General features: G+C 43.5%; 1 protein-coding gene across 1 annotated transcript in view; it reads left to right on the forward strand.

The window, feature by feature from the left end:
* Positions 1-10,090: 10,090 nt before the first annotated feature.
* CTBP1 (C-terminal binding protein 1) overlaps positions 10,091-12,133 on the forward strand; it is a 244,019-nt gene continuing 241,976 nt past the window's right edge. Inside the window, exon 1 of the mRNA XM_057409853.1 lies at positions 10,091-10,207. The gene's annotated coding sequence lies outside the window, so the exon portion shown is untranslated. The remainder of the gene's footprint in view (positions 10,208-12,133) is intronic.

Genomic DNA, 12,133 nt, shown 5'->3' on the forward strand with positions numbered 1-12,133 from the left:
TTCCTTATTGCTTTTTCCTGCCTTCCTTCATCAATCACTTAAAAATGTATTTTATAGGGAGTGGAGCAGAGACCAGTTCCCATAGGAGCCAGCTCCTACTTTAGCTGCTTTCCAATGTCAAACTTCTTCTGAAGTTCCCACAGTATCATATTTTTCTTATACCAGAGTGGTGCACAGAGCCCTGTGCAGAACAGCAGCAGCACAGAAGATGTCACACTTGTTTGCTGACATGCACAATGTGTCAAAACAGGAAGTGCATTATTCAACGGCACATGAATGCTTGGTATGGACATTCAGTGCACACTCAGTGAGTCAGAGCACTCAGCTGGAAGACTGATTTAGTGTGAGATACAAGTGTTCACACTGAGTCAGTACAGAGCTGACTATTACCATTATCCATGTTTAGCTTATCATGTCAACCTTCTACTTGAAGAGTGTTTTAGACGTCAAGTAACAATCTAGAAGTGCCACATACATGTTTTTTGTGCACTGATATACTGACAGTGCATTAGATGTTGGAAGCTCTGTTACTTCTGTCCTCAAGCTCTGCCTGAACCACTTTCACTGAACAACTTTTGCTGCTGTATGTTCAAAGTTTTGACAAAAGTACTATATGGCTCATAATAACACAATCCACAGCTATGCTCAAAACCAACCTACAGTGAAGCATATAAATGGGGGGGGGGGGGAACAAAGCAGTGCAACCAATTATACAAAAAATAATCCTGCACCTTTTCTACTTCTGGGAAAAGAAGTTGACCTGAGCTGTTTGACATCTTCATCAGCGACCTAGATAATGGGTCAGAGTGCACCTCCAAAGTTTGCAGATGATACAAAACTGGGAGGAGCTGCTCATGCCAGATAGTTGCACTGCCGTTTGCAGAGGCCTCAACAGGCTGGAGAAGTGGACAAATGAGAACCTTGTGAAATTCAACAATGGGAAATGCCAAGTCTTACAGTTGGGAAGGAACAACCACATCCACCAGCATGTGCTGGAGACCAACAACCTAGAAAGCAGCTTTGCAGAGTAAGACCTGGGGGTCCTGGTGGACAGGCTGCCCATGAGACAGTGACGTGCCCTTCCACCAAAGAAGGCCAACAGCATATCTGGGAAAACCACAGCCAGCAGGTGAAGGAAGGTGATCTTTCCCCTCTACTCAGCATAAGTTAGACCCATCCAAAGTGCTGTGTCCCGTTCTCAGCCTCCAGTACAAAAGAAACATGGACATCAGGAGTAAGTGCAGCAGAAGGCCACTGAGATAAGTAACAGAGTGAAGCATCTGACATACGAGAGGCTGAGAGCACTGGGGTTGTTTAACTTAGAGAAGAAAAGGCTCAGAAGAAGCCACATCAATTTGTATAAATACCTAATAGGGGGGGAGTAAAGGAGATGCGGCCAGACTGCTCTCAGCAGTAACCAGTAGAAGGACAATAGGCAATGGACATAAATTGAAATACAGAACATTCCATGTAAACAAAAGATTTGGTTTAAATACCATAGCACTAGAGAGGATGGAGTCTCCATCCTGGAGATAATCAAGAACAGCCTGGACATGGCCCTGAGCAAGCTGCTCTAGCTGACCCTGAGGGGAGGCTGTAAGACAAGGCTGTCTCCAGATATCCCTTCTAACCTTAGTTCCTCTGTGATTCCACAGACTCAAGATAGAAATGCATCATATGATCCTATTTTCCTCTCAGTTTCCCTCTTTAACAACCAGGTAAACATGGCATTTACATGAGAAATCAGCATTTTATTAAATCTGCTGCCACCATTTCCCCTGCCACAGCTGCCAGCAAGAGAAGCCAAACAGCAGCTCTGAAAAGGTGCTCAGACATTCTGTGCTTCTACAGCTCTCCTGATCGGCTGTTTTTGAAAGCAGTTGCAGTCCAGCTAACCCTGAACTGTTTGCCAGTGAAGAGCCCAGATAAGAATATTTTCACAAGTGATCATCCCTGCTTTCAGGCCTTCCACTTTCAGGGTCTTACTCCATACAGTTTGCTAGTTCAGTTTAATGATTATTCATACTTCTAACAATATGAATGAAGTATCTGGCTTCCTGTCATCACCTGTTTATTAGCGTTTCAGCAACGAACTACAGTAACAATGTTCGCATTCAGTCATTTTTAAGTTGTCAGCTTTCATGTTACATATTCTCAGATGAGACCAGCACAGTTCTCTATTAGAAGGCTTTTTAATTAAAAAAAGGGAAAAGAGCACTTTAAAGGAAGAATAGCTGGCAACCACTTGTCCTTGAGAAGGGACTGGATTGAGGGAAATCCTCAAGTAGTACTTTGTACACTTAAATAGCTTCCCTAAATGCAGCTGAACAAGTCTATTTACTTCTGCTGAGCTGAACTGTTGAAGAATGGCGGAAGCATTTCCACTCCTGCAGCAACTACAGTTTAGCTATGGAAAAGGGATTCCCCTTTGCAGTTTTAAGCAATCTTTTACATGAAAGGCACTCTGTGGAACATACTGCAAATGTAGAACTATTGCACAACTATTATCTAGTGATGTTGGCATGAGGAAGCTTGAGGGAGGAAACAGGAAGGATATAAACACAAGTCTCCAATCTTTTACATTTTACTCGCATCAGGAAGGATCACCAGCATCCAGAGTGCCAAGAGAACCATCTGAGCTACTGTGTTGGTGGACAAAATGAAGAAAAAAGTAGAAATTCTATGGATTCATTTCTCACAGCACTGGAATAAACTGGAAATGAAAACTCACAGAGGCTCAGTTCCACATAAACTTGTAGGCACCTGCCTCCTGATGAACAAAATGGGATTTGATCTCAACTTACTTTGGTAGACTTTAGCCTTAATGCTCATTTCTCCCTGCTGCTTTTTCACCTCCACCACCAAAAGTGTTTTGATATATGACTCACAGTTAAGAACATTTAAGAGGACATATTCAAAAGATCTGAGCAGACACTGTTCTGACAGGTTTTTTTTAAACAATGAAAAATACTATTAAAGGTTAGAGGAACAACCCAGAAGTTGAATGGGTGCTGCGAAGAATCAACAAACATTACCTTTGCTAGGAAATTAAGAGTTTCAGTGCAAGGATGTCTCACCCTCGTACTATTTAGCTTCCCAACTTTACAAACAACATTCCATTCTCTCATGTATATTTTTGTTGAGATTTTTCAGGGAAAAAGAATGCTTGTGGAAATAAAAGAATTAGTCCAAAATACTCTCTACCTTTTAAATGCCTGGCACTTTGACAACTCATCTTAAGACATAGGCAGCAAAACAAAACCTCACTGATCCTCGCTGCCAGTAATTTTTCAGGAATGCAACAAGCAAAGCTGTGATAACAACTGGAATACATCTAAAACACAGTCTTAAAAAGATCTTAACTTTAAATGCCTTCACAGTGTTCTGGCTGTGGAAAGTGCTAGAGTGCTCTTCACAGCTATTTTAAATTTTAAGCTTGATGCTGTCAGCTGCAAAGTACTCCAAGATGACAGAAAGAAGCCTTCAGAAGTAAAATGGGACACTTTGTCCTTCTGTTTCTTGGACGTTAGAATGAAACTAGGAGAGTGGAGAAGGAGGATGTACAGAAGAACAACATGGCTAAAAAGCCTGCAAAACAAACACCGCAAAGAGCACACAATACTCAATGTGTGAAAGTACAGCACGATCTTGGCACAGCAAAGTTTACTTTGCATAAGCATCTTCTATAGATAAATGTTGATATGCCAACATGAGAGACATTTAAATAAGCATTTTGCAACAGAGATACTTCTCCTAGCTGCCTTCCACAGTTATCGCTATTTATGTGGTAGACCTACTGCCTACACAAGACTTCAAACAAAGGTTTCCATTGATTCCTAGGAGCATCATCCTTCCAGTTGAACAGTTCTCAGAGGCGATGACCTTAACGCTCAGCATCGAGTCCTTCATTTGCTTTACAATACCTAGTTAAAGCCAAAGACCACCTATGCGGTCTTGGGAAACTACCAGCCTCCAGTTAGACCTAGGACCTTAACGAACACCCCATGCTTTTACCAAACTGTAAGTACTCCGCTTATTCGCCTCCACAGGCCTCCAGTCTTTCCCAATGCGTTTGTCCCTCTTTATGTTTTAAGCTCATCTCCATCTTTGGGGGGACCAAGAAGCCAGGGAACCATATTCTACTACCACCTCCACTCCCTCCCCTTTCACACGTCTCCTAACAACGCCACGTAGATTCAGCTGATCATCTGGGATGAGCATTTAAAGAAACCCTCGGTCTTCTCGAGCCATCATCATCACTCACACACCCCTAAACCCTCTCTCCCCCAAGCCCCACTCCCCCCTCACATCACCCCTCGCCACAAGGACCTCACTTCTCCCCCGGCTTCGACCGGCTCCTACAAGCCCTCAACGACCCTTTTTGTGTCCCCAGCGAGGCCGGGGGCCTCCCCTTTCACCTCAGGGCACGGAGACACCCGTGGAGAGCGGCATATTCCAGGCACGTCCCTCTCCCTCTCCCTCTCCCCCCGCCCGTGCTCGCCGCTGCGCTCCCTCAACCGGGGCAGGCAGAGGCGCCCGGTGCCGCATCCCTTCCCCAGCCCACCGCGGAGCCGCTTGCCCTCACTGCTGAGGGGGGGCGGCCCTCAGTCGCCTCACGCCGCGGGGTGGGGGGAGGCCGCGGCGGGTCCCGCTCCCGGGTGGCCCCGCGCTAAGTTTCCCCCGGTGAGGTGAGGCGAGGCGAGGCGAGGCGCGGGGCGGGAGCCGCTCCTTCTCTCCTTCAGCAACCGGGCCGGTCTCGCCTTCCCCGCGGGGCAGGGGGGTGGGGAGAGGAGGGGGGTTGGCTCCCGGCCGGCCGTTGAGAAGCGTGCCCGGCAGCTTGTCCCGCCGGCCCAACGCCGCCCCCCCTTCCCTGGCCGGGAGGGTGCAGCAGCCCTGCAGCTACTTCGGGGAGCGGGGAGAAGACATGAACTCCCACCCCGCTGCCCTCGCCTCCGTGCTGGGCACGGAGCTGCCGCCGCCCCCCGCACTGATCACCCGCCGGTGCCCCGGTGCCGGCGAGCGCCACGCTTTTAGAGCCGCGGGGTGCAGTTGTTTCTTCTTTCGTTATTTCTTGTGTTGGTCGGGTTTGCCGGTGCCCAGCTGTATCTGGAAGGAGTTGTGGATCTTTCCAGCCGCAAGGGCTTGCTTGTCTTGCTGACCTCTGTTCAGTCCCTGCGAGCGGTCCACGGGAGTTGGTGGGCCGTAAGGTGAAAAGCACTGGTTGAAAGGAGCGGTGATTCCTTTGCTGAGCATACGTGAAATGTTTCGGTACTAAACCCAAGAGGGTTGATCCTGCAGACTGTCTCTACTTGTGTGTCTGAGGGAATAAAATCACTTTTTGGAGTGTTAATCCCCGGGCTATTGACATGAAAGCTGGTTTCTTGGGAATGTGTAGAGGGCAGTGTCAACCATAACACATAACCCTCTGAAGGAAGCCCTCTGTGAAGCTTCTCACTGTGCTTTGGGTACCTCAGTCAAACGGGAGGCACTTTGTCAGATCTTTAAGCTCTGAGTTCTGAACCATAACTAAGTGAAAACGTACTGATCGGAAGCTGTGCATGCAGCAATACGAACTTGCCTCTCTTGAATTCAGTGGCAAAAGTTGTTTCTCAATGCAGGTGCTTGCTGTTGTCAGCAGGTATGTTTCAGGTAGTGTGCTGTTGTGGTTTCAGGCTTTAAAGAGCCCCCCAAACCTGTATCCATTGATGTGGCTTGTTTTCTGTCTTTCCTAAACATTGTGGTTATGTTATTTCTGGTCTGCAGAAGACTGCAGAAAAAAATAAACACAACTATTTGCAGGAAGATAAAACACAGGTAATACATGTAATGGTTTGAAAGAGCAAGTCCTATTTAACAAATGTGTTTCTTAGAATATTCAGTAACATTATTTATTGCCAATGTGCATGGGCCCTGTTGCAGGGGGAGCATCTGTCCGCCACAAAGAGCTGGTGATAAATAAAAGGAAAAGTGTCATGTACTTGAGGGTTAGATTCTCTTCAGTTTTTGACTGCAAACTGTTTACTTGTGTTTACTCTGAGCATTCAGTTGGGTACTGAACATCATCAGCAAATGTATGTCTAAACATAGTTTGCCAAGCCCAAACCAAGTGCAAAGCCTTTGTTTAAAAAGTATATTAGTAAAACATTTGTGTTAGTTACACCTGGGATTAACATTCATGTCTAGACTTGATCTTGGGGCCAGATTCTGCAAGAGGATTTGTGTAATGAGGATTTTTGACTCCATTAAGGCTCTGTGCAGGGAACGGTTCACCTGAGCTTGTCAAGTAGGGGACTGCAAACTTAGTTGTTGCTGTATTTACAAACATCATTATGTGACATTGTAAATCCTTCCAGTTGCCTCTGTCTTAAATATTTTGTAAGCTAATATTTGGAAGGAAATATGCTGTTCAGTATTCCATATCATTGATGTTGCAGAACAGCTTGAACATGACGAACTTCAGGCCTGTGATGCTTACAGGGACTGAAGAAGTGTGATTTCCCATGTAATTTACTAAGTCATGTATGTATTTGTCCACTTATGTTTTGTGTAATCTCTTAACAGTCCTTTGTGACAAAAGTAGCTAATTTAATGTGAAACAATTTTGGATACAGGTTATGTGCTCAGACTGTATCTGTCTGTAAACTGCAGAATTATTGGTGAAGGATTGTCAGACATTGGTAGCCAAAGTTAAAGGCTTTGCTTAATGGAACAGATGGCCAAGCAACTATCATGTCAGAGAAAACAGCATGTATTCCGTGTATTCTTAGTTTAACACAAGAGGGAGCATGTCTAATCTTTAACCTTTAAATACTGCAACTTCAGAGAGGAAGCTTTACGTGCGGAGTGTCGGCTAATTTATGTCTGGGCTCCATGTGCAAATATTGATACAACCTATACATATTTCTGGCATGTTTTCAACTTTAGGTTGCAGCTGTTAATTTATAATACAAATGTTGGTGTGATAAATGTGGAGATAAGAAATAAGCTAATGATATTTTGAGCTTGTTAAATCTGTAGTTTCCTGCTGAATTTAACAAAATATTTATGGTTATTTTGTTGGTTTTTTCAGCTATGGTTATTCATATACTGGGTTTGTACTTTGTTCTTTAATATTAGGTTAATAAATGTCTTCTGCTTAACCTACCATACTAAGTTCTAAAGCTGAGACTTCATTTAATTAAATTTAGTTTAATTACCAAGTCAACTTTGCTTTTACAGTCTTATAAATTCTCCTGTGTTATCCTTAAATAGGAACTACGCATTCGGGTCTACTAAGGGGGTTTGTGTACAGCATCTTGTTTATTTTTCCTTGTCCCCTACTGGTGTAAAAGGAAGAATAAAAATGAGCTTCCGTTTTGTATTTCTCGGCATTGTCCATTTGAATCAGAATCTATTAATGCTTGTCCTCGTGTAGTGTCTTATTAATGGGAAACAGCAATTAGTTAAAATTAAGCAGTGTGTACAGAATACTCCAAACCTTTAGGAGAACATTGCTTATTTGGTGGTATCTTAAAAATGTTTCCAGTAGTCTTCTACTTTGCTCCAGATTAATGATTAGAGAAGAACATCTGTCTGCCATTAAGCACTGCATGTAGATATTATGTCTTTCAAAAACATAACTGTATGTTATTTGGTGGAGCAAAGCAGAAACCTTAGGGCTCTGCTTCCATGTGCCAAAGAAAACTGCTGTGGATGGAGATTTTTCTATGCTTGCTTCTCTTCCCTCTTTGTGGACATTCTGACCTTTTTGCTGGGATCGCAGAAGTGACTAAGAGTCACCATCATTTCTTGGTTTAGTAGCAGAGACTGGCATAAGACAGTGATACAAAGTCCTGTGTTGGATCAGGTAGGAGAACAGGTTGTGCCGCTGGCCAGAAGAGCAGTCTTCCTCTGAGCAGATGGGTGGCGATTGTGCTGTCCATCTTAAAATGGACAAGTAGAAGCCTCCACTATATTCTTCTGGTGACTTAGAATGGTTGTGAAATATTAGGACCTTACCTTTAATCTATGGTATTTTTTTTTTCTGGATAATAGAAGAATTTTTGTTAATTTTTAACTACTACTGTGCACAGTGTTGACAGGTTAAGGTGTTCCTATGAAAGCAGCTTGCCTTCAGCATCTGCCAGGCAGCTGCCTTTGTATGACAGAAATGCACAATGACCTGTACTAATATTAGATACCTTGAGAGAGGTACTCAGTAACTGTTCTGACTTTTAGAAGATAACGAGGATGAGACAATTCCTACTGGGGAAATTGTTGCTTTACTGAGTTTCATTAGATCTACTAGTTTACTCTCCAGGGAGTCATAAACTGCAAATTCCTGTTGAATTCCGAGTGCTGTGTGGCCAAGACTAGTGACTGCTGCAGCAGGAGCACCTACAACCAGAGAGTTTATTTAACTTGTGAATGTAAAAGTACTCAGACCTCCAGGTCTCCTGTATAAAGCCTATAGTTAACTTACCCTGTTGCTGTAAGGGTGACCAGCAAACACTGAGTGGTCTAGAGATGTAAGGACTATGTTGATAGAAAAGTGTTGCTAGAGCACTGACTGTATTCTGCCCTCAAATACCAGCCCCAAGACACCTGCAGTCCCATACAGTCCAAGCAAACAGATCAGACCAAGCAGTGGAACGGGGAGCCCAGGAAGTAGTGGAGTCCACATCCCTGGGGGTATTTAAAAGGAATGTAGATGTGGTGCTTAGCGACACGGTTTAGTGGTGGCCTTGACTGCGCTGGGTCAACTGTTGGACTTAATGATCTAAAAGATCTTTTCCAGCCAGAAAGATTCCATGAGTCTTATCCACAGCAACCAAATGTTTGTAATGGATTGCTCTGTTTTAGTGGATGCTACTTGATTTTCTGTACTAGGTATGCAACAGTAGTGTGGAGTCAGAAATTCAGAGCAGAGGGATGCCTAACTTGATGAATTGATACATTGAGTTGTAAGGATGGAATGAACTGCCTGTTGTCTTGACTATTCCCTATCAGTCAAAAAGGGGCAAAACTTAGGCTTTGATTTTCTTGCCCAGCAGACTTCAGGCGATTGCACATTTTTGACATTAAATGCCTATATTTTTACCTTAGAAGAAAGTGGTATTATGACTAGAGTTTTTCTGGTTTTGGTATTGAAACTTTAAGCTTATAACTGAAAAGTGTATTAGTGCATCTGGCTTATGTAAATAGCCTGGAGAAACTGGTGGTTTTATTTCTGTATCTGAAAAGAAATTACCAAGAACGTAAAAAACCCAACACGCAAACAAAAAAGCCTCCCCCCCCCAACCAAACCCCAGCGATTAACAGCAGCAGGAGGGAGTGTCCTGGTGTGCCACAGTTTAGAGCATCCTTGTAGAGCCCGAATTGCAGATCAAATGCTTTGTTTCCTTATTTTAGCATGATTATAAGGGCACTTTCCTTGTCAGGGGGAAACGTAGATTCGCTCAGCAAGTGAGGTTACAAAGTTACCGTAATGGACTGGAGTTGAGACCTCGGTGGAGGCCATTGTCTGTGCTGAATCAGCTGCGTGAGTGCACGATTTAACATCTCTGCTACTCATCTAGTACCTTTCAGGCAAGAAGTTATTTAGAAATTACTCCATTTTTACACAAAACGGTTTTTAGGTGTCAAAGTATTTATTAATTTGCTTTTATATTAAAGGGGGGGGGGGCAAAATTCACAAGAGAGATCAAATTCTTGTGAAATCTCCTTTTAAAAGAGTATTTGCATTAAAAAAAAAGGCATGTGGGACTGAGTGCTAAAGTGCACAGACTCCTGCAACTTTATGAATGGATGCTTTAAAATGCAAAGGGGGGTGGGGGTTACCTGTGAGCTAATTTTTAGCCATGACCGCTTTTTTGGGGAGGTTATTTTTCTTTCTGAATAACAGCCCCCTGAAAACTGGGGGGGGGGGGGGGGGGGGGTAGAAAGAAAGTGCTGACACAGCCTTAACTCCCGAGCAGTGCCCTGCGTGCTGCTGCAGTAATTGCCCAGGCAGTGCTTGCTGCTTTCCTGCCATTGTGCTTTACATTCCTTTAATTCATTCCGTTTTTAACTTTGGGAAAGTTTGCTATTATTGAAAGCCCCCGGCGGTGTGTGCAAAGCTGGAGGAGTGAGGCTGTCGGAGTAGCATGGACTTGTTCATCTCAGCCTGATCTTGTCAGCAACAGCAAAGCAGAGGGAGAGGAACTCCGGCTGGGGCAGCGCTCCAAAGGTTCGTCTGTTATTTTTATACCTAAATTACGTCTTAGTAGCAAACTACTCGGTTCTCGGAGCGTTGCCGGCGGTGTGGAGGTGCCGGGGTTGAGGATAGGTGTGCGTTTAGCCGTGGGGTGTGTGTGCGGGAGGGGAGGTTTTGCCTCGGTGTGTGTCGGGGAGAAGGGAGTGTGTGTGTGTGTGTGTGTGTGTGCTGCGAGCGGGGAAACGCTGAAGAAGAAGAAACCCTGTTGGTTCTCCATGCAAATGACCGCTTTGGTTGTAACAAAAGCCTTGATGTTAGGCTTGGAAAAATGATCTGACAGTGTAACAACCCCAGGCCACTTTCGCCATGTTTTTGTTTATTCATGTTTCATTCCCTTTTCCGTCGCTATCGCGCAGATGTTTCCAATTTCACTGCTTTTATTTTGTTGGTTCTTTTAACACCGTTGAGCCTTTTTGGAGTTAGCAAGAAAATGTGTGAAAGAATGTTAACAAAACAGAGAGGTGTTGCAGATGTTTATACTTTAGTTCTCGCCTTGCGCCTGACGATACTGGCAGAGGGATACAGTGCATATGAAGGAACGTAAGAAGCATCTGTTTTAACTACCGAGCTTGTAATTTCGAAATGTGCCCATTGTAACTTGAATATTAACATAAAGAGATGGAGTGAGCAGGTTCCCGATACAGTGGGGCCAGTCGAGATCTCATTTGTTTGCTGCTGTTTTGGGAAAAAGAAAAGGGGGATAAAAAAGAAGGCGACTGAGAGCAAGGAGAGGAATATCTGTGACACAACATGTATGCTCCTAGATAAACTCCTGCCATCTCGGAGTGCCTTTAAATATTTGAACAGCTTCTGCTAAGTCAAATAATAATTGGTTACCCTGAGAAACAAACAAAAAAAAGTCTAATAGAATAGTTGAGCACACTAATGGCAATCTGAATGTAAAATTGCCTTGGATCGTTCAAAGAATTGAATTAGACAGAAAATCTTTTCAATGACAGGCATAGTATCACATTTAAACATTTTAGCTTCTGAGATCCTGGGAAACAACACACACAGTACAGAAATAGCAGAGGTGGATAGTATGTTATCTTACAGTTTCATACACTGAAATGTAATCGTGTACTAAGGATATTAAAATCAGTCTGGTTTTAGGATTTTATGCTTGTTGAATGCATCGAGGCATACACAAATAAAATCTGGAATCTTAAAGGACAATGATTCAATGTCCGGAGCCGTGGTTAAATCAGATGTGGTAACTATGGTGAGAGGTAAAGTTACTTAGCCTCTCACAGACCATGCATATATGGATTTCTTTTCATGTAATGGAGATTAAGGAGAAAAGGATTAGAAAATCTGAAATTTTGAGCAGGAGACCTGTAGCCTTGCTCTGGGAATTAACCCTGAGGAGGCATTTAGAACAGGGGCAGGGTGGGAGTAAACACTCTCTTGTATATATTGATGATAATTCTAGAAAGGAATCTTTCTGGTTGGGAACATCAACAGCAGCTCATGCATACAGGAATGAAATCAATCCTCTCCATATTAAAATAATCCTCCTACTCCAACAGAACAAAACCAGAACCCAGCATAGATTTTTACATTACTGAATGACGATGTAAGATCAGGTAAAGTCTGATGTTCTGAATTCACTCATTTTAGGCTCTCGCAAGAGTAAGCAATATTGATTTTTTTGGATTGTACAGCATTCCTATTTTTAAGCGTGCATATGATATGTAGTTAGGATGTATTTTTTAACTTCAAAAATGGTGGTCATGTGAAGTGGAAAAGAAAATCAGAGCTTGGTGCTCTGGCTGGTGAATACTGGGGGAGTTTGAAAAACAGCCAGAGAGACTTTGACCATGTTTCTGAATTTCTTTGAGTTCAGAGGGTTCAGTGTTAACATGGGCTTTTAATGGAAGAGCTTCAAATTGTGCTGAT

The sequence above is a fragment of the Pezoporus wallicus genome, unplaced genomic scaffold (assembly GCF_028554395.1).
Source record: "Pezoporus wallicus isolate ANWC-B61680 ecotype Strahan unplaced genomic scaffold, APGP_CSIRO_Pwel_v1 contig_8512, whole genome shotgun sequence".
Classification (NCBI taxonomy): domain Eukaryota; kingdom Metazoa; phylum Chordata; class Aves; order Psittaciformes; family Psittacidae; genus Pezoporus; species Pezoporus wallicus.